At 45.8% G+C, this 21,329-nt stretch overlaps 1 protein-coding gene across 1 annotated transcript in view; it reads left to right on the top strand.

Annotated features, from left to right (window-relative positions):
- The first annotated feature begins 9,734 nt into the window (after window positions 1-9,734).
- The window catches only part of LOC142767350 (uncharacterized), a 40,596-nt gene continuing 29,001 nt past the window's right edge, over window positions 9,735-21,329 (top strand). Inside the window, exons 1-3 of the mRNA XM_075868834.1 lie at window positions 9,735-9,820; window positions 12,729-12,835; window positions 17,302-17,460. The gene's annotated coding sequence lies outside the window, so the exon portion shown is untranslated. The remainder of the gene's footprint in view (window positions 9,821-12,728; window positions 12,836-17,301; window positions 17,461-21,329) is intronic.

Here is a 21,329-nt window from a genome sequence, read left to right as displayed (position 1 = left end):
AAATTCGGAAAAAACACCAGGGAACCATAGATAGATAGAGGAATAAACTATGATGGGAAGCCGGAGGGAGCAAATAAGAGAAGTGACGAGGAAGAAAAGGAAGGAATACGAAGAAGTTAAGTAAAAAAAAATGGGACATTTGGCAACATAGGGGCGCGTCAACGACACTGTGTTTTCAGCATTGCGGAACACCATTGTAATTTCAGTCACACTGAAATGAGCGATTTTCGCGAATATATATTGCCGCCCAAAGCATTTATGATGGTTAAAGTGGCCGAGAACTTCATAGAACATGAAATGCGATGACTCCATAGATGGAAAGATTGTGCATCGCATTCACTCAAACTCCGTTTTTTTTACGTGATAGGTGGATTTATTTAGTTTTATTTCTTCATTGACAGACGCAAAAATAAACTGGGGGTGCCTCTGGCGGCAAAAACATGAAAGATGCAATGTACCTGGCCACGTCACTGTTGATTGCTGTATATGAGGTCGATGGTTTTTGTTAGTATTCGAGTATTGCTCTTTCTACCCAACAAAAATTTACACGTAGACCCGAGTTAGTAATATGCGTAAATGTGGCGTCGCCTTCGCGTGACGTAATGATTCTACGCTCATTAGCGCACTTTTGGCAACTTTCCAGCGTGCTCGTAAAACCGAGAACGTGGTTTTCAGGTCGATAAGATTTAGGAGTGATGTAGTTTTGCTGCCTACCCACGTTTTCCTCATGTCGTTCCAGGACAAGCAATGCTGTTTCTGCGTATTCGTTCCCATTCGGTAGCGACAAAAGACTAGTGCGTGGACATCACTTTTTTGGTCTGAGTGAAGATTTCAATAATTAGGCACACAGACACACCAAAAAGATATTTCTAAACATTGTACATTAGGTCTGCCCTGAGGCTAACGAAAACATCAAAGCACCTCGTTGTTCACACAGACAACGCTGAAAACGCTGTGCATGGTTCAGTGCACGATGTATTTTGCTAGTTTGGCTTTAATAAAATGTAATTCTACAGACTTGAAGAAGATAAGCTCCGTCATTTTCATGCAAGGCATGCCAAATGTTAGACCACGCACTGGCACATTGCTCTGGGTGGCGGACCCGTTCTCGTGCCAAGGAACGGCCGTGCGAGTAAAGTTAAATAAAAGATTTTGCACAGTCGTGCAGTTGGCGCTGCAACTTTTTCAAAAGAACCAGGAGTAACGGCGCAAAGTTACACGTGATGTGGGCAGCTAAAAGCAGGTTCAAAGATGTTTGCGCCAAAATGATTGCAGGACGAACACATCGAAACTCGAACAGCGCAGATGCAAAGCGATTTCGCGATGAAACTCAAACGCAGCAAGGCTCTCGTAAGCAGGTATACATCCACCACGATGCATTTATTGCCCTATACGCTCGCTCTCAACATCATGTAGCCCAGCTAATCGCGGAGTTGCCCAGTTCGCTGACGGGGAAGCGTCTCACGTCGTCGATGCTAAGGTACCGCCCCAGGAGGCGCCAGCAGTCCACGTCTAGGTCCTCCAGTTGCATGCTGCGACCGTCCACAGGGGGCGCGCACGTCACGCGTTCCCTGTCATGTGGAGAGCAGGGGGAAAATTCCGAACACTTGAAAGCGTTCTGTAAAGGACTTCACCCTATAGTTCAGGATGATGGCGTAGAGTTTTTCAAAGCACTGGGGTTTAGGGACAGGTAGGGCGAAATAGACTTAAAGCGGGTAGAATTACTTAAGGAGGTTATCTGATTGGTGGCTAAAGTCAAGGCACGAGTGAAAATTAAACCCTTCACTGCAAAGTACCAGTCCTCAACTTCACTATTTAAAGAAAAAAAAAAGATAAATCTAGTTGTTGGTTGACTAAGTACTACAGCTAGGTGGTGGTAGCCGCCGCCCGATCTAAAGGGTGACAGCCACATCAATCCATCCATCCATCCGTCCCAGACGACGCCTGTGACTCGCATTAAGTCGTGCAAACCTTGGACGCTCCTGAGACAACTTCATATCGTCCTGGTCACCTCGCCCGCGGCGAGACCCTTCTTCTTGGCAAGCTTTGTCAAGAGACCTGGATGTCGCAATACTTTCTCCAAAGTGCAGGCCGTGTACTTGATTGCAAAGACATGGGTGAGAGTAAGTTAAGCCGACGCCACAGATGCGTAAATACGGCTGAAAACACAACGAAAGTACTCAGCTTGGTTACAAGGGCGAAGCAATCAATGAGATAGCTATGAATTGAAATGCTTATATATAAGGTTAGCACCAGCTGACTCCTATAGCATCTGATCTGGCGTAGCTCCTCTAAACTCTCGCGCAATGGAATACGATGTTAGTGACTACAGATCACAACACGTAACAAGGTTGTCCACCATTTGCTTATTTGTATTGAGATACTGTGCGCGTCCACGTTCGTCTCAGCAAAGTTTGCATTTCCTGCCCCAAGAAACAGCGCCGCCTTCTCTCTTCACTGGAACCCCGTCATGCTACTTTTCCGCACGGCACGGGTCGGCGCAACCTATATATATATCTCTGCTTGGGTCGTGATCATCGGCAACTTTCGCAAACTTTCTACTTTCGCTCACGTGCATACAATGCGGGGGGGGGGGGGGGGTATCGTGGATACGGGCATTTTATGGAACACATCAAGGGCGGCGGAAATTCGCCTCGGTTGTTTGTACAGATCGCTATCGTTAGAAAATCCCCAACAAATTTCGACTCGGACGTGTCGGAATTGCGCTATACCGTAGCCTGTCGTAGCGCCGGAAGACGCAGAGCGGCGGCTGTCCCTCGATGCGCTTGAAATGCTGCTTCAACGTCGCCGCATCGTGTTAATGCTTGGATAGCGCAAATGGCCGATACAGGTGGCATAGTTAGTATAAGAGGAAAAAAAAAAGAAGTTAATTAAAGCAGTTGCAGATGCATTCACCACGATAACTCCCTTTTGCATGTATGTAGAGGAGCGTTCAAAAGCAGCTTTGCAACTGGTATATATTTAGGCCAGCTTTGCGGGGACGTTACATATATGCCGCAGTTTCCAGCGGATGGGCACGTCAGGAGATGCAAGCGAAAGGAAGGTTTGGCAATGCGTACTTTAAGGGCTACATTTGTTGTGACGTGCTTATTCGTGCCTTTGTATAACGGTGACGCACTCGCCAGGAGATTTGTTTCTGAAGGTCAATTCGCACTTCCGTTTTTTTTTTTTGCGTAGCTAGGCCGCTTTCTCGTCGGGCACGAGAATTCACTATTGAAAAAAAAAAAGTATATATAGTGCGTTGGTCTTTTCGTAGCGTTAGTATTCCATTTTGTATACGAATGTTTCAGTAGAGTCAGAGCTCGTTGTTTTGGAATTCATGGGAGCAAAAAATGTATGCTGCAAATATACGAATTCCAAATTATGTAAAATATTAGACAGAAGAATAAAAAAATGGTTTTCTTAATAATACACTGTCATTATCTTGATGACTGTGTTAATGCTGTACTTATTAAGCATACAAGTAATGTAAAAGCCGGAGTTTTCACCGAATTGCGACCTAATCGACAATGTGATCACGACCCAAGACTTGCGTGTCTTCATTAGTCCGGCACGTGGCCTGCACTCCTCCACCGTCGTGCACCACCACCGCCATCACGCGCACGTGACGATACCCACATTTTCGACGTCAAACTAGTCAAATTTGGAGTATCTGCTGAAAGCTTTTGTCGCAAATAATGCGATAAAGGATCGCTACCACGCCCGTTGGAACGACAAGAGGTCATGGTAGTAAACGCCAACAGGCATGTCTTTCGTAGTCTTGCGGTTCGCAGGGCCGACGACGACGATGTGGTGCCCCGTTCAGGAAGTCCTCGCATATCCACGTTAAGCGCGTTTCGGCCAATTGCGAGCGATATTATGAGAGCTTGTGGCCATCAAACAGTGTATATATGTTGGCCAGAACCGGATAAGATCAGATTTTTTGAATTAACGAGTGTAGGAGTGTAGAATTCAGGAACATTTACTGCATGTCCCTATATGTTTAAAATCTGGCCTACTACCGACATGATCTGGCCCAAACCACTGCCTGCGTGTGTGTGTGGCGCCGGACTTCTAAAGGCTATATGAATTCAGAAGGTCGGCTCGGTGAAATAATCATTTTGCTCACTTCTCAAGTGAATGACCTCCACCCCCTCCGAAAAACCAAGGAGGTTCAAAAACAATTGCTGGAGTGGAAGTTATCGCCCACGAGTGAAGCCGTACCCACCGTGAGATGGCGGCTATGGCAGCCATCTTACTAGGGGCTTAATGAGATGTTGGCGTTCGGGGGGGGGGGGGAGGGTAGAAAAAGTGGGTAATGAATTAGAGTACAGGGTACTCTACTATGGGAGAGTTTGAAGCCGTCCCGTGTTCCTTAATAACACTTCATGCCCTTGATGACCTCGATGAGCCTACGAAATCATTTCGCCTATCAGTGTACCGTTCTTGGCGTTTGGCGATTCAGAAGGAGCGTTCTCTTCGGATGCCAAGCAAGTTTAACAAGGCAACGTTTTCTGGGCAGATAGCGCTCAAAGTGCGCCCTTCTGTTACTAGTTTTCTTTAGTAAGCCTCAAATTTAAGGCAAATTTTAATGGAGATTAAGGCATCGATACTCATCTGTGTGCGTCACATCATCAGAAACAGCTAACTTTTAACTTTTTAATTAACGTAGCCTTTAGACGACAGGTCAAAGCCACTTGATATCTAAGTGGGCACCACCAGAAAATAGATTTTTTCTGAGATCTTTTGAAGACAAAGGCGGGCTTCACGATTGCTGGCAAAGCATTGCGAGAACTTCCACTTCAGCAATTTTTTAAAACTCTTTGCGATTTTTCAAAACCCCCTATTCCGCCCAGCATGAAAGAAAAAGAAAGCAACGGAGCTGCTGTTCCCCTGTATTTCCCTTGTGATCACTTCTTCGTCTGCTCCCGTGGCAGTTATGCCATCTAGCGGTGTATCAGAGAACCGCCGTTCGCGGCAAGCCTTTTGGTCGTATTCACGCTCAAGTCGCAGTCCTTCGTCTCACTGCGCGGCCATGCATCCCTCGCTAAATGCTGCTCCACTTCTGTGAAACTCGCAAAAAGTGCGTGGCGCGGGCACCCATCGATTCAAGTTCGTAGAGTTTACACATGCCACGGTAAACAATAAGCGAGCACGTAGGATTTCACCAGCACCAGTAAAAATAACTCTTTTTAGACACATAAGAAAACTCGCTGTGCGACATGCGCGCCACTTTTCGACGCACTTCATTGACTTCCTGTTTGGCGGCTTGTTACCACAACCGGCATACGTGTCGTTTTGAAGTTGTTTTAGGGCCTGAAAGTTGCCCCAGAGTGTGGCAAATTTTAGGGTCGTTTGTTTTGAATTAGTAAATTAACGCACCACGTTCATCATCAAGCCCCTCCTCGTGAGTATGAGAGAAAAAAAAAATCCCGCGAGACGGCCAATCCCACAAAGCCACAGGAGCGTTTTTACCGCTGTTACAATTTTTTTACGAGAATCTAAAAGAATGGAATGCTAAACATAGCTAAACTCAGTTGTTTTAAATAGACTTTCTCTTTTTTGTGTGTGTGTTCATTGTGTTACCCTTTTAAAGGTTTTTTTTTGTTTAGAAATCCAACACCTATAAATTAGTACCTATATTACTGAATGAGTTCAACACTTCCTTTCAAGAAGTGAATGAATATAAAAAGCAAGGCACCGTCCCATTCATAACCTATCCCCCTAGGTGGGCTGCGCCAAGTTGTTGAGGAACCAACTAACCAACCAATCCCACAGAGTTGGTGAGAGCCATGCATTTAGGCCTTCATCAACGTCATCATCATCATTAATCTCCCAGAGTGGGTACGTGCCCCACATTGAAGTAAAAAAACAAAAAAAAGCAAGGTAGCCATTGTTATCGAGTCCAGCAGGTCTGTTACAGTAACGCTTTCCTCTTGCGATGGGTACGTACTGCATGTCGCTGGCGTTTACTATCTATCAGGAAAGTAGAAGTCAGAAGTTCTCGCTCAGGCGTGTTTCAAGTTATGGCGCCATTTTGACGGCATTCTTTAGGGCTGAAGAGTGGCCGTTGGCACGCTTGTAAGGTCGTAAGGTGTATGCCGTTACTGTTCTCTATGTCAGACGCACGAGGGTGCTGCTGACCTTTTTTGGGGGGCAATATGGACCGATCTTCCTTCAGCAGCAACTCGAAGCTCGATATATACTTGCGTTCTCACGTATCGTGAAGGTCATTGTAAAGCGGCCGGAGCAGCTGAAGCTGGCCCCCAGGACGTCATGTTTTTGTTGTCGTTTTGAAATCTCAGCGTGGTTTTCACAGAGCTGCCACAGTAGATCATCAATAAAGCTGTGGCAGCACGGCAATGATGGAGCGGAAGTCCCCGTCATCAACATTGTGCCAATGTAAAAAAAAAGGTAAATTATGCAACAAACACTTATCGGTTTTTACACGAAGAAGTTACTAAAAAAAGGGGTCTAAAGTGTGCTATACTGTATAGCTTTTAACACAGTCCTAAATCTCTACGATATGAAAATTGAGGGAGCGAGTTCTTTCTCGTCATTATTACCCTTGGCACCAGGGTAGTGTACTCCTCGCCACCTCTTTGTGAAGCTCATGCATATAATTCGTCAAAAGTTCCCAGGCCACTATCTCATTTATTTATGTGGCAGCATGGACTGCATGGGCATTTTCGATAGTCCCTGTACATAGCCAGCACTTAGCGCTAAGCCGATCGATATATCGCACTTCTTGGCTACACTGCGTAGGGCGAAATTTATCTGTATGCATGCGACAAATCTTGACCGTGGTGCGTGCTCAACGGTTGTGCGTATCAACTCGAGGGAATCATGCAATTTGAAAAAAAAAAAACTATTTTCACTCCATTTTCTGTGATTGTTACTTTCTTCATAAATACACCTTAACTTTTTTGGGCATCACTGCAGTATTGTACGAGAGTCGTTGGACCTAAAAGAGAGTTAACATGTCTATAGGGAGTGACATACGTGACAAATCAGGAATCACACACAAAAGGAGTGAAAAGACTCCTTCGTTGTCTTAGGATGTGGTAGTAAAAATATGTGTACGTATTGGGGATGCTTTACTGAAAGAAATATGAATGCGCTCGGACTTGTTGTTGTTGTTGTTCTTTTTCTCTGCACATGGCTCGTTCCCAATGGAAGGGGTTGACCGATTATACAGGGAATTTTGCCGATACGTTCTGCTTTGCTTCTTTCTTAAGAATGCTAAGTAATTAAGATTTGAAGCGTCAATTGCTAATTTGAAAATATGTAGTCAGCCCACGGTACTTGTTTGTATATTTTAAATTGTCCAAATATCCTTGTCCTTTACCTCATGAGATCGGTCGTGATCAAATGTTCGGGGTAATCCCATAGTGCATTTTTCGTATCGATATGCTTCCAATAATACGAAAAAGCATTGTATTCTTCTACCACCTCAGAAATATTACATAGTACGACTTTGCATGATTACAATGTTTTTTATTTTGAATAAAAAAATGATGCGTGTTTGTTAACTTGTAATCTGTCGCAAGCTTCGTTGAGGTCTCCTTTGTCTACAGGCTTTTGCAACCATTTCCTCTCTTAATTACCTATTGTGACAGCGATTCCTTCTGCCACATTAGAAGCATCGGTTGTGTCTGTTTTTACAATACAGACGTGACAGAATTATGCGGTCACGACACGAAACGCCCGTTTCTCAAAGACAAGTGCATCGCTGCGTCCAGATTCGGAAGTAATATATTTACAGTGCAATCTAGTCGCCATAACAGGAATTCTCGCGTTCCTATAGCAAGTTATGTTATCAATATTAACTCGTTATTTCGAGTAATCCTACACCCCCTTGATTGGACCTTTGTAGTGTTTGTGAATCGTTTTACAACTCCCAACACCACCTTTATTTGTTTTCTTCGCACACAGAGACCACCTATGCAACCACAGCATACTCGAGATCGAGCTCCGGGCAATGTGAGTTCATTACTGCTAATATTACAGCGCACCAGTTCTACAGGGTTATCGCCACTATAAGTAGAAGTGGGGGCCAGTAAGTATACTGCCAGGCAGACACGTTCATTTTCGTGGGATCCGCGGCTTCATCCTGAAAACTGTTACCGGGGGAAACGCAAGTTATCCGATTAAACTGTTCCGACAAGGTATCGCACAACGCGAGTAGCCGAATGAAAACGGGAACCCTCGATAACATTCCTTTCTTTTACCAGCCTTGGGTATAAAAGATAATCAGGTTAACAACGAGTGACATCGGGGATAGCCATTCTTATTGGTACATTGTGTGTCGCTTGTATATTCAGTCTTACTTTTCATGGGTATAAATTCGCCCAGTAAGAAAATGTTTCATGTTTACAGAATTGAGCGCAGTGCACTGCTCCGTCACAACTGATTAGAGATACGCTTAAATGTTCAGAGAGATTTCGTACATGAATGGCACACATCACTTAACACTGAATCTGCGCAGCGACTCGCATAGACATTCGATCTCTCCTTTGTGAATAACAGTACCACATTTTTTTCCTGATCTTCAGCTGAGTTCGACGCACCGGAAAGTTCGTTCTGTAAGTAACAGTGGGGTTTTTGTTAACTATTTCTTAGGGCCGGACTCTCTGGGCCTCAACAATTGGAAACTCAAAAAAAAAACAAAAAAAAAAAACACGGGAGAGGTAAAATAGGTGGAGCCATCTGGTGGGACCATAGTCAACTAGAAAATGATAAAATTGTTAATGCATCAACCTAGTGAATCCTGCTTACCTTCGGGTCCAAATCGGGGGCCGCAGCCTAATATCGTACGAGTTACCTTTCAAAGCACTCAGACAACAGCAAACATGTTTATAGTTGTGGTTGCCTGAACATTTACAAGATATCGACGCCATCGTTCGGTGACCCGGAATTTCATAAACCCTCCAAATATTCTAGTTGCTGAAGACAACCAGCATTCGCACGAGGAGTGGCTGTTATTAGTAGGTATTGGTAGGCTAGAGAAAGGAATACTGGAGTGTAATGCATTGCGTATGTGGGAATATTTTTTTTCCATAAATGTCCAAGTGCGATACTACATGGCCGTGTTTTCGTATGCCTACCATGTATCAGTCGCTACGTATAAGCTTGTGGTTGGGGGTGGGGGAATGAAGGGTGGGACTGATATTTTTTAGCGCAAAACAAAACTGACGATCACGAGAAAATGAAGCCACGCGAGGAAAGGACAGGAAGAAAGCGGGGGGGGGGTGATACAAATCTTCTCACTCGAGTTCCCCTGATGGGCTACCCCAATGGGCGCCCATGTCTGTACACAGTACAACGACATTCCGAATTTTCTCGAACGAGCTCACATGGCGTATCTGAAAGACCACATTATCAGACTGACGCATCGTACTGCATGAAAAGGATGAGGCATGGGATGGTTACCAGCCTGATAAGTTTCCCCAGAGGAAGGTTGCGAGATGCGTGTTTTCATTGTTTTTATATTTTTACGGCAGTGTAATTGCTTTTTCTGCTGGCAAGGTGAACTCTCCCGAACCTTTGAAGCCGCACCCTTGTCACTTTAGGGTCCTTGTGTGTAATTTTGGGCGAACGTTTGTAATTCTTGTTCTCCAAATCTTTCTTTTGTTTTCTTTCTTAGTTACATGTGAATCGTGTACTTAAACGTTTCCACTGTTCGTGAAACAGATACAAGGACAGGCTTTTCAACTGTTTTTGCCATTATGTCTACTGTAGATCAGTTTTACTTCTAACCTTCAAGTGCCTTTTTTTCCTGATGTTCCAGATTACGAGTCAGGAATAACCCAAATGAAAAGTAAGTTTTTAACTAATCAATAGAAGTTCGAAGATTGCTTGCCGGAAAAGAGTTTAACGTCCAAGGGTTTCATTTTTTTCTTTCTTGTTGAAGCACCCAATTTCAGTAACAGTAAACAGTTCGACAATGGAGATGTCATTAAAGAACCTTCAATTAACATTATTTAGAAGCTTTTGGTTGAAACAAAAATATCCAGCCAAAGACGCTCTTTCAAACGAAAAGAAAACCCAGGCAGCTCAAAGGGCGGCATCATGAAAGGCGGAGTACAGGTGAGCCGTATAGCTTTGAGGGAACTACAATCGTTCGCGGTGATTTCTTCGTCTATTCGTTGACCCCATTATCACTCTCTTTGAATATCCCGCTATAGATATCGGTTACTTCTGAAACTCGCTTTATACTTGAAATTCGTATTAGTATATAGATTATTCTGTAATAATTTCCACGATTTGTCTCATTTCGTTTGGGGTATAGTGTCAGAGAAAGCGTGGCACGTGAACACACTCGTCACTTCAGGGGCGCCCAGCTGTTTGTCTATACTCATGCCTGCAGATTCACTGAACCCTTGCATATTTCGTACTGCATGCTCCGCTCGAAAGTCGAAGCCATTCCTGCTGACATTCGACTTTGTGTTTCGCGAAACGTCAGTCCCTCCGTTGTGTTTTTTCAGCTGAAGGAGCGGGTAAGCTATACTTTCGCTGAACGTGTGAACGGCGAGTACATCAGGAATGATCAAACCCAATAGGCATGCGTCTTCAGAACGGTCAACATCACGCGTATCAGTGACATCCCGATAACACTTGCACGATTTTAAAGCGCACACAGATAAGTTACAGGCATTTCACGCGTGATCACTGCTCAGAAACGAACCCATGCAGTTATACGGCGAGTTGCAAACCATACATGCCCACAGCAGGATACGAAATCCAGAAAGGGTATGTAGCTCATGATTTTCTTTTTGGATGCAGCCATTGATACTTAAACATGCTCGACGTCCCTTCCTGATATTAATAGAGCATAATGTCACTTATGAGATGGTCGCTATCTAATACATAATTTTTTTTTGAACTGCCGAGATTTCAAACACCGGCGAAGTGTCTGAGAACGCGTTCATACAAACCAAGCTAACAAGAAACGCGTCTCACGGTGAAGGTTCGAATCTCGGTGGAAGCTCAAGCAGATACGATTATCGCGCCACGAGGACATTCGACTTGCTGAACGCAGCAGCCGCGACACCGGTCTGGTGGCCACAGCCAATAGCAGAGCGGGATACGTGTGACGTCATGACAATGGTGGCGCTCATGTCGCTGGTTCTGTCCTCGCCGCTCCAGCGGCTTCGGTCATCCTAGCGTTTGTCAATCTTGCTGTGGACAGTGGCACGAGAAGCATCAGAGAAACTTCTGACATGAAATTATTCGTGCTGGAATAAAATGTTTGAAGTGCGCTGTTTATGCGAGGCCACGACCACTTTCAAGCCACTATCAAAGTATTGAGCAGCCATCGGAGGCCGTTTCGCTGGTAAGCAGCGGCATATCGATCGGCTCATATCGATATTCGCTCTCACCTTCTTTGGGGCCATCGAGAAAAATAGTTTCGCGTGTAGACGTGTCACATAAAAGCGAAAGTTTTTATCGTGTTGGCAGAAATAAGCGATCGACGATGAGCTCGCGTTTGATCACGAACGGCTGTAGCGGAAGTGTCCGCGCTGCTCGGAGTCACGAGTAAATGTGGACTGCTGCGATGTTTCTCACTGACGAAGGCATAGCTTTATTGGCTATGTTCTCTCGAAACGAAGCAAGGCTGTGTAAGGATGAGTGTGTAGCGCTCAATGGAGAGGATACGATGTTTTGCGAACGAACGAGTAAGCCAAGCTGCATGCGAACATGATAACCCGTTCGCTTCATGCGTCCAGAATCATTGTATGCCTCGTACAGCGTAGTATGGCGGATCGAAAGCGGAATAGCACCATGTGTCTAGCGCTTTTGGGCACATATTCGTGTGAATAGTATACACTGGTCGGAGCAGGGCAGATTTCACCAACGGTGTTTCTACGCTTCGTACTGCTTCGAGTGTGATAGCATTATCTAATGATACCGCCGCAAAAAGCGCCGCAGAAAGGCAGCGACGTCGGCAGGCGAAAGTCGCGTCTTCGTATAGCGAGACAAATGATAGTTGGAACGCCTTCGTGCATGCTCAGCGCAAGCTGCGAATCTCTGTTGCCAGTGCTGCTGAACCTTGGTCTGGTACTGTAGTTTATTCTCATGGAGGAAGAAAAAGAGAGGAGAAAGCATTACGTCAAACGAGTGAAGCGCACCCTGTCGGCCAAACACGTGATCGAAACGTCAGAGCTTGCGGTAGGTTGTTGTACTTTCGGTGCTGTTCCGCCTTTGAACCACCTGCGTGAGCCGGCCGGTCTTCGCTGGTTCCTTCCTCCATGGCGCCGAACCAGCAGCGCGTTTTGATTAAAAGCTACCGGGCGTCGTACTTCGAAGTATTGGCAAGTCTCCTTACTGGCGTGACCTTGCGCAAAAGGTCACGTGTTGGGCCAACGTCGATGGCTTCAAAGTGGGTCGGCTTGACAAGGCTGGGTATGCCGTCATGCTACCTCCTGCATTTTGCCTTCCTCCATGGTTATCCTATTACTCCGAGCGCGTGCACACCGTACACACCATATCTTGCTGGAGAGCTTATTTTATTCGTATTGCTCTTGAGAGCATCGCCATTTTTCGCACAGAAACTGCAATAATTATCACCCCTTTTTACTGTGCTTTGTTACGCAGATGCGGAGTAAGTACACAAAATCGTGTTCACACTTATCACGCGTTAGCAATCTCTTGAGTGCCTTATGTGTTGTCGTTCGGTGATTAGGGGTGTTGAGTCAGTTCCCGCTCTTTGATTCGCGTTTCTCCAGCTCCAAGGGCAGCTATGGCAACTGGTACCTGATTGTGCTTATCATTGCCATCCTCATCGCTTCCGTGGCCTTGACAATCTTCGCGGCTGTTACCCTTAGCCACCATGGTAAGTACACGAGAGTCTTGCACTCAACAGAATGCTCTGATAATCGAAACGGCTCAATTAATCCACAGGGAATTGGTTTTGTACTAAGAGCCTCTCATTCGCATCCAACCTTTTTTTATATATATATTTCATGTAAACATGCCAGTCGAGTCGGAGTGGTTTCACGATGAACAGTGCTAAACGTGGCAGCACATGCGAGCTGTTGGTGTGCCTCAAATTCCGCGAACCAAATCTCGTTTCTTGGTTGAGAACTCGCCGTGGTAATACTCGGCTGCCTACCCGCAGGTCGCGGGATTGAATTTCGGCTGCGTTTTCTATGGAGGCGAAAATGCTGTAGGCCCGTGTGCTCGTCAGAGAACCCCAGGTGGCCTAAATTACCGAAGCCCTCCAGAAAGCATCTCTCAGAATCATATGGCAGTTTTGTGATGTTAAACTCTACATACCAATCAATCAATCAATCAATCAATCAATCAATCAATCAATCAATCAATCAATCAATCAATCAATCAATCAGCGGTTGAGCACTCGGTCAGCGAGAGAGATGAGCCTACGGACCATGCCGGAGAAAAAAGCGAAACACGTCAAGGCCCCATCTGGGTCTTCAAACGCTTAATATTCTCTATTACGGCATTGTTTGAAAAATACACGCCAAAACTTGTTTTCTGAAGACTTTCTTGAGCAGATTCAACATTGGCAACTTAATTTTAACCTCTGATTCAGGGACCCTTTAAGTAGAATCTGAAGCACTCAGAAAAATTAGCAGTGGCTTAGCTCAGGTGCACCAGGACATGCATAGCGTGAGCTTTGGACGCAAGCGCTCACAAGCCAAGCGCTAGCGACGCGTCACTCTTAAGAGCTTTCAGGCCTATGCCGACGTGCCAGCCGTGGGCCGTGTGCCGTCACTGTTCCTGAGGCCTGCACAGCACGGCTTTCGATGAGCCACACGAAACCGCTCAAGCACGGCTTACGCTACAAAAAGAACGAATCGGGAGAGCGTAAGCACAGTTGCACTCCTGCTTAATTCTAAATGTGAGGCGGGACGAGTTCTGAAAAAGACGAGCTCGAATATCGCTTTTTGACGAAGAAAGTAGCGGCTGTGCATGGCTGCGGGGCCTCTTGAGATAACGAGTGAGCGTGATGACGTCATTTTCGGTATGCCGCGTTACCCGCGACGCGGCACCACTATACTGAAGCGGGGCCTCCTCGATGAACTCTGGCGACGACACGTCATGAGTTCTAGACCGTCATCAAACTGACGGTCTAGGATACGATGGGCGCGTGTTCACGCAGCTTTCAGCTTTATGTCATTGTTCTAGATACCGTAATCAAAGTCCGCCTCGGCGGATTGTGACTAGGGTGCTCGGCTGCTAAACCGAAGGTCGCGGGCTCGGACCCCGCCATTACGCTCGCATTACAATGAAGGTGAACTCACCGAGGCCCGAGTATACTGTGTCACATCAATGCATGTTAAAGAACACCAGATGGTCAAGATTGCCGGAGCTCTCCACTACGGCCTCTCTCATAATCATATCTTTGTTTTGGGACGAAAAACACCACAATCATTATTAGATATTATAATTAGAATGCGGAATTTTCAGCCTCGTCATACTTACTGGAGCCATTGCCACATAAACAGCGGTCTCGCAGTTCGGATCGATGAACAGCAGCAATGAACCGCTCGTCGGAGTGCCGCACGGATCTGCCAAAGAAACCGTGGATAGCGTAGTTCCCACGCCTACACTTTCAGCCTGCTCGTCTAGGCGGAGCAAGGCGAACGTTTCTTTCGCACATTCTAAAGATCCAACGCTGTGACGGACATAGCGACAGTTATGACATTGTCGACTGTAATGTCGGTCCTTGTTAAGCACGATGTTTTGAAGACGAGAGTCTTTGTTGGCATACTTGAATGCAAGAAATTGCGGGACCCTTAAGCTTCGTCTTTAAGAGTGAACGCGACAGCGAAATCCGGCCCCTAGTGCACCCTCCAACCGCCAAGTACATACCCATTCATGTTTCGTTACACACGCACGCACACAAACACACAAACAGTAGATTGTACGAGCGCGCGCTATTGTCGCCGAATGGGCTCATTTTCGTCGTGACACCTGTTGAACAAAATGCGTTGAAGGGGCCCTGAAACACTTTTGCAAGTAACCATAAAAGGAATTCGCTAGAAGAGCTTATTGCCTCACGAATTCAATGCTGCAAAAATTTTAAGAATCCGTCCAGTGCGAGTGGAGTTACAAAGATTTGTCACACGCTGCAATCACATTCTCTCTCCTCTCGTCCCGACGAAAGCGCTGGAAGCTAAGCAAGGAGGGGTGGCAAAGAAAAGAAACTATCATGCCTCGTCACCTTGACCACTTTTTTTTTTCTTTGAATGCGCGGCATTTTCAATGTGATCGCGCGCGCACGCGTAGACAAATAGTGGCATTTCGTGGCTATCTCGGTAACTTGATTTTTCGGTCACACACACAGACGACTTTTCGCTCACAACGAACGGGGCCGACGCTGGCGGTGGGTTTTTGTGACATGATGTATTTAACGCTATTGCGTTGACAATTATGCCTGTCTGTCTGTCCGTCTGTTTATCTGTCACACGAAATGATTCAGCCACCCGGCCAAAGCTTACACTTGCTGAACAGACATCCATCTTAATCTAGTGACTGCGTTCCTACTTGTTATCATTGTCCATCAAAAAGCAGATATTACACATATCTAAGGCTCAACATCAATACGTAAGTAATAGGTCGTGTGTTCCTTTATCAATAAATACATATATGCGTAATTCTGAAGACACGAGTGTTTCTTAGGCTACGCTAAAAATGCAGTGTTATGCACAAGAGAAGGCCGGCAAAAGACTGATGACTTTCGATGACGTTTGCAGCCAAACCTGTAGATACGCACCCAATTTATTGAATTCTAAAACCTCTTTGGCTTCACTTTAAAAGGCCACTCACCAGGTTTGACAATTTTGAGCTGACAAGCGAAATGTGTAGATGGGGCGTTCACAATCACATCTGCCAAAATTTGGAACACTACGCGCCGCGGAAATGGGGCAAATTTCAAGATGAACGCTGCTCCCTTGTCCTTTCGCGGACGCTTGTCCGGAAGATGAGGGCATGACTTGCACGCATGAATTGCCCTCCGTACTCGGCAGTGCAGGGACGTTGGTCCTCTACGTAGACGACTGTGCTCTGACGTGGCCAACACTGGCACGTGACGTGGCAAAAAATTGATTGATATGTGGGGTTTAACGTCCCAAAACCACCATATGATAATGAGAGACGCTGCAGTGGAGGGCTCCGGATATTTTGACCACCTCGGATTCTTTAAGGTGCATCGAAATCTGAGCACACGGGCCTACATCGTTTTCGCCTCCATCGAAAATGCGGCCGCCGCAGCCGGCATTCGATCCCGCGACCTGTGAGTCAGCAGCCGAGTACCTTAGCCGCTAGAGCACCACGGCGGGGATATGGCGAAAATCATTTAACCCGGCATGCGTAGTTTATGAAATTTGTTGCTCGAAGAGATCTACGAAACTTTATATAACTAATGAGACGCAATAAGCGAATGGGCGTGTTTTTTTTTTTCTTATTTTCCCGTGATTGCGACGAGATGGGCGACTAATGAGCTGTTGTTTCGCATGCGTTCGTGACCCCGTGGTCAGCGCATCGATCAGATGAAAGCCGTGGAAGCGGAAGTGACGCTCCTATTCGTTCGCGCACTCATTGGGCTAATCTATTCTACCGTGTCTAAGCCAGCGTTTCCCATCCAGCAGACACAGGCGGTAGACCATAAAATAGCGCTGGTCAACAGGTTGGTCAACAAAACAACGCCGCTCGCGTGCTCGGGGGTTGGGCTTGTTCAGGCACGTCATGCGCACGTGACCTCTCGGACGGATTCTGGAGAGGGTAGGGAAGATATTTCGCCTGCGAAGGCTACGCGGGAGAGCGGCAAGGGTTTCGAGCTCTCCTTCTCTCACCTTCGTCTTGCAGCGCCTAAAAAAAGTTTTTTCTGCTCGTAATGAACCGATTGAAAAAAGATCCTGTGGCATAATGCTCACCATCGGACACACAACAACTTCCACGGTCTAACTAAAATTTGTTATGGGGCCCGGTAAGTGGCTCTTTAAGGGAGGTTTCAGTGGTAGCAAAATGAAAGGAACAAGGATTTTATTGTGTCTTTGCTCCACAAACGGGTGTTTCTGAATTGTGCTTTTTGTAACTCTTCCGTCATCTTGCGGGATTTCCAGGAACTCATTTGTGACAGCTCTCCCCCCCAAAAAATGTTTTGAGGCCATAGAAATGTATTTCCACGAAGTGTGTGTGTATGTTCTAATAGCTCTGTGTCTCGTGTCAATATTAGTTTCCGCGTGAAGCATCAGTGCCTAAAAACACCTCTGGTACGTCTCGATGTTACACGTGCTTCCTCTCTCGCTTTCCTTGCCGTGGGGATCGTCGCAGCTTCGGGCAGCGGCACCGACGATTACTACGACGAGGCGCTCGGTGATGGTCCCGGTGGCGGAGGCAAGCGTAAAGGAGGCGTCTCCACTCCTACGGCGGCTGACGTAGAAGACGTGACGCATACCCTCCCAACTGACGCCTCGACTGACGCACCGATCGGTAAGAAGCGAGTCGTAGAGGCTGACACGATGCCCTCGACCACTGCGGTTTTGTAGCTTCCGTACTAAACACGCGTGCATACAGAAATACAAGAGAGTTACCGGGCATATTGTGTGTTCCCCTAAGAGGACTCGTGGGCGGTAACCATATCTTTTCTAAAGCGAAGCACTGTTCAGCAGTGTGCAGGCACTTCCATTCTATCTATCTATCTATCTATCTATCTATCTATCTATCTATCTATCTATCTATCTATCTATCTATCTATCTATCTATCTATCTATCTATCTATCTATCTATCTATCTATCTATCTATCTATCTATCTATCTATCTATCTATCTATCTATCTATCTATCTATCTATCTATCTATCTATCTATCTATCTATCTATCTATCTGTCTGTCTGTCTGTCTGTCTGTCTGTCTGTCTGTCTGTCTGTCTGTCTGTCTGTCTGTCTGTCTGTCTGTCTGTCTGCCTGTCTATCTATCTATCTATCTATCTATCTATCTATCTATCTATCTATCTATCTATCTATCTATCTATCTATCTATCTATCTATCTATCTATCTATCTATCTATCTATCTATCTATCTATCTATCTATCTATCTATCTATCTATCTATCTATCTATCTATCTATCTATCTATCTATCTATCTATCTATCTATCTTAGCAACCTAATGTGGATGCTTGTGTGATTACATACCTTAACTTCGGGCCCCGCCGGTCACGTGGCTAAGGTACTCTGCTGCTGACCCGCAGGTTGCGAGATCGAATCCCGGCTGCGGCAGCGGCATTTTCAATGGAGGCGAAAATGTTGTCGGCCCGTGTGCTCAGATTTGAGAGCACGTTAAAGAATTCGAGGTGGTCGCAATTTCCGGAGCCCTCCACTATCATCATCATAATAATAATCACCACCATCATCATCATCATCAGCCTGACTACGTCCACTGCAGGACAGAGGCCTCTCCCATGTCCCGCCAGTTAACCCGGTCCTGTGCTTGCTGCTGCCAATTTCTACCCGCTAACTTCTTAACCTCATCTGCCCACCTAACCTTCTGTCTCCCCCTAACCCGCTTACCTTCTCTCTGGGAATCCACTTAGTTACCTTTAATGACTAGCGGTTATCCTGTCTACGCGCTACATGCCAGGCCTATGTTCATTTCCTCTTGTTCATTTCAACTACGATATCCTTAACCCCCGTTTGTTCCCTAATCCACTCTGCTCGCTTCTTGTTTCTTAAGGTTACACCTACCATTTTTCTTTCCTCTGCTCGCTGCGTCGTCCTCAATTCAAGCTGAACCCTCTTTGTAAGCCTCCAGGTTTCTGCTTCATAGCTAAGTACCGGCAAGATACAGCTGTTATATACCTTTCTCTTGAGGGATAGTGGCAATCTACCTCTCATAATTTGAGAGTGCTTGCCAAATGTGCTCCACCCCATTCTTATTCTTCTAGTTAATTCAATCTAGTGGTTTCGTTCCGCGATTATTACCTGCCCTAAGTAGACATTGTCTTTTACAACTTGAAGCGCACTATTACCACCTCGAAACGCTGCTCTTTTCCGAGGTTGTTGTACGTTACTTCCGTTTTTTGCAGATTCATTTTAAGACCCACCTTTCTGCTCTCCTTGTCTAACTCCATAATCATGAGTTGCAATTCGTCTCCTGACTTACTCAGCAATGCAATGCCATCGGTGAAGCACAGGTTACTAAGGTACTCTCCATTAACTCTTATCCCTAACTGTGCCCATTCTAGGCTTCTGAAAACATCCTGTAAGCACGCGGTAAATAGGATTGGGGAGATTGTGTCCCCCTGCCTTACACCCTTCTTGATTGGTATTCTGTTGCTTTCTTTGTGAAGCACTATGGTAGCAGTTGATCCCCTGTAGATTTCTTCCAGGATGTTTATATATACTTCATTGAAGCCCTGATTCCGCAGTGTCTGCATGACGGCTGATATTTCTACTGAATCAAACGCCTTCTCGTAATCTATGAAGGCTATGTACAGTGGTTGGTTGTATTTTGAGCATTTCTCTATTACCTGATTGATAGTATGAATTTGGTTGAGTAGCCTGTTGGAAATCCTGCTTGTTCCTATGGTTGATTGAATCCTAATGTTTTCTTTACTCTGTTAGCAGTTGCCTTTGTAAGTAGCTTGTATACTACACAGAGCAAGCTGATCGGCCTGTAATTCTTAAAGTCCTTGTCTTCGCCTTTTTTATGTATTAGGATGATGTTAGCGTTGTTCTAGGACTCTGGTACTCTTCCCGTTAGGAGACACCTCGTAAACAGGGTGGCAAGTTTTTCTAAGACAATCTGTCCTCCATCTTTCAGCAGATCTGATGTTACCTTATCCTCATCAGAACCTCTGCCTCTTTACAGCTCTCCAAAGCTTTTCTGACTTCTGCTATCATTACTGGTGGGGTGTCATCTGGGTTACTGCTAGTTCTTATAGTATTAAAGTCGTGGTTGTCCCGGCTACTATACAGATCTTTGTAAAACTCCTCCGCTATTTTAACTATCTTATCCATATTGGTAGTTATTTTGCCTTCTTTGTCCCTTAGTGCTTACATACGATTTTTGCCTATCCCAAATTTACTCTTCACTGCTTTGACGCTTCCTCCGTTTTTCAGAGCGTATTCAATTCTCTCCATGTTATACCTTCTTACATCGCATCCTTTACACCGATTAATCAACTTTGAAAGCTCTGCCAGTTCTATTTTGTCTGTTGTACTTGAGACTTTCATGATTTGACGCTTCCTAATGACATTCTTTGTTTTCTGAAAAAGCTTGCCAGTTAGTCATCCCATTTGTTGGGAGTACTCACTCGCTCGTACATTAAAATCCAGTCGTCAACGTCCTTGTCTTCTGTGCCTGAGAAAACAGGGGGATCTCGCAGACGCAGAGAACCGGTGCAGAGAACAGTAGGCGGTGCCGGTGGAGGAGTTGGAGCGGCGCTTGCGTCGGTAGGCATAATGGATGGTAAAATGCGATTCCGAAGCTCCAGGGTGATCGAAACCCAGCAGACACCACCACTTGTAACGGGGTTTATTTGGAGAGCAGAACGCAGAAAGCGAAGCAGTCAGCAGCGTCCGGCCAAGCGCAGCAAGCACGAGCTTATGCTGATGGCGATGCCCCTGATGCGCCAAGAAATGCTGCTGAAGAAGCTCCTCTTCTTCACTGCAATATATATATATATATATATATATATATATATATATATATATATATATATATATATATATATATATATATATATATATATATATATATATATATATACATATATATATATATAGAAGCTCTAGTTCACTGCAGTTGTTTTTAACGTGTAGAGAAGCCGCCGAACACTGAAGTGGGTCAAACTCTCAAGTGTTCTCTAGTGGGGCTACCCAAAAAAGGACGCCGCTCGCGCTGGGAGTCCGTGCTTGGCCGTTACTGTCGCCATTGTCTATACTCGCTGTGTGCCTGCTAATAAACGCCGTAACAAATTGGTGGAGAGTGCTACGATCCCCTTTGATGCCCTGGGAACTGCGCTCACGTACCCTGCAATCTACCATGTCCCACGACGCCTCTCAGCAAACGCCTCCTCCCATGACACCCCCTTGTCCCGGTGTCCCCAGGATCCGAGATCCACCCATCTCCACGGGCGCCGATGGCACTGACGTGGAGGACTGGCCCGCTATTTACGAGCGCGTGAGCGTCCCCAACAAATGGGACGAGGACGGCAAGTTGACAAACTTGGTGTTTTACCTTGCGGGCATTGCGAGCTTGTGGTACAACAACCACGCGTCCGATATCGCAACCTGGTCAAGACCGCTATCACCAACGTTTTTGGCCGCCCTGCCGTTCGTAAGCTGCAAGCCGAGCAGC

The sequence above is a fragment of the Rhipicephalus microplus genome, chromosome 7 (genome assembly GCF_043290135.1).
Source record: "Rhipicephalus microplus isolate Deutch F79 chromosome 7, USDA_Rmic, whole genome shotgun sequence".
In the NCBI taxonomy this organism is placed as follows: domain Eukaryota; kingdom Metazoa; phylum Arthropoda; class Arachnida; order Ixodida; family Ixodidae; genus Rhipicephalus; species Rhipicephalus microplus.
Note: the sequence above shows the minus strand (reverse complement) of the source record. Positions and strands in the feature narration are given on the sequence as shown.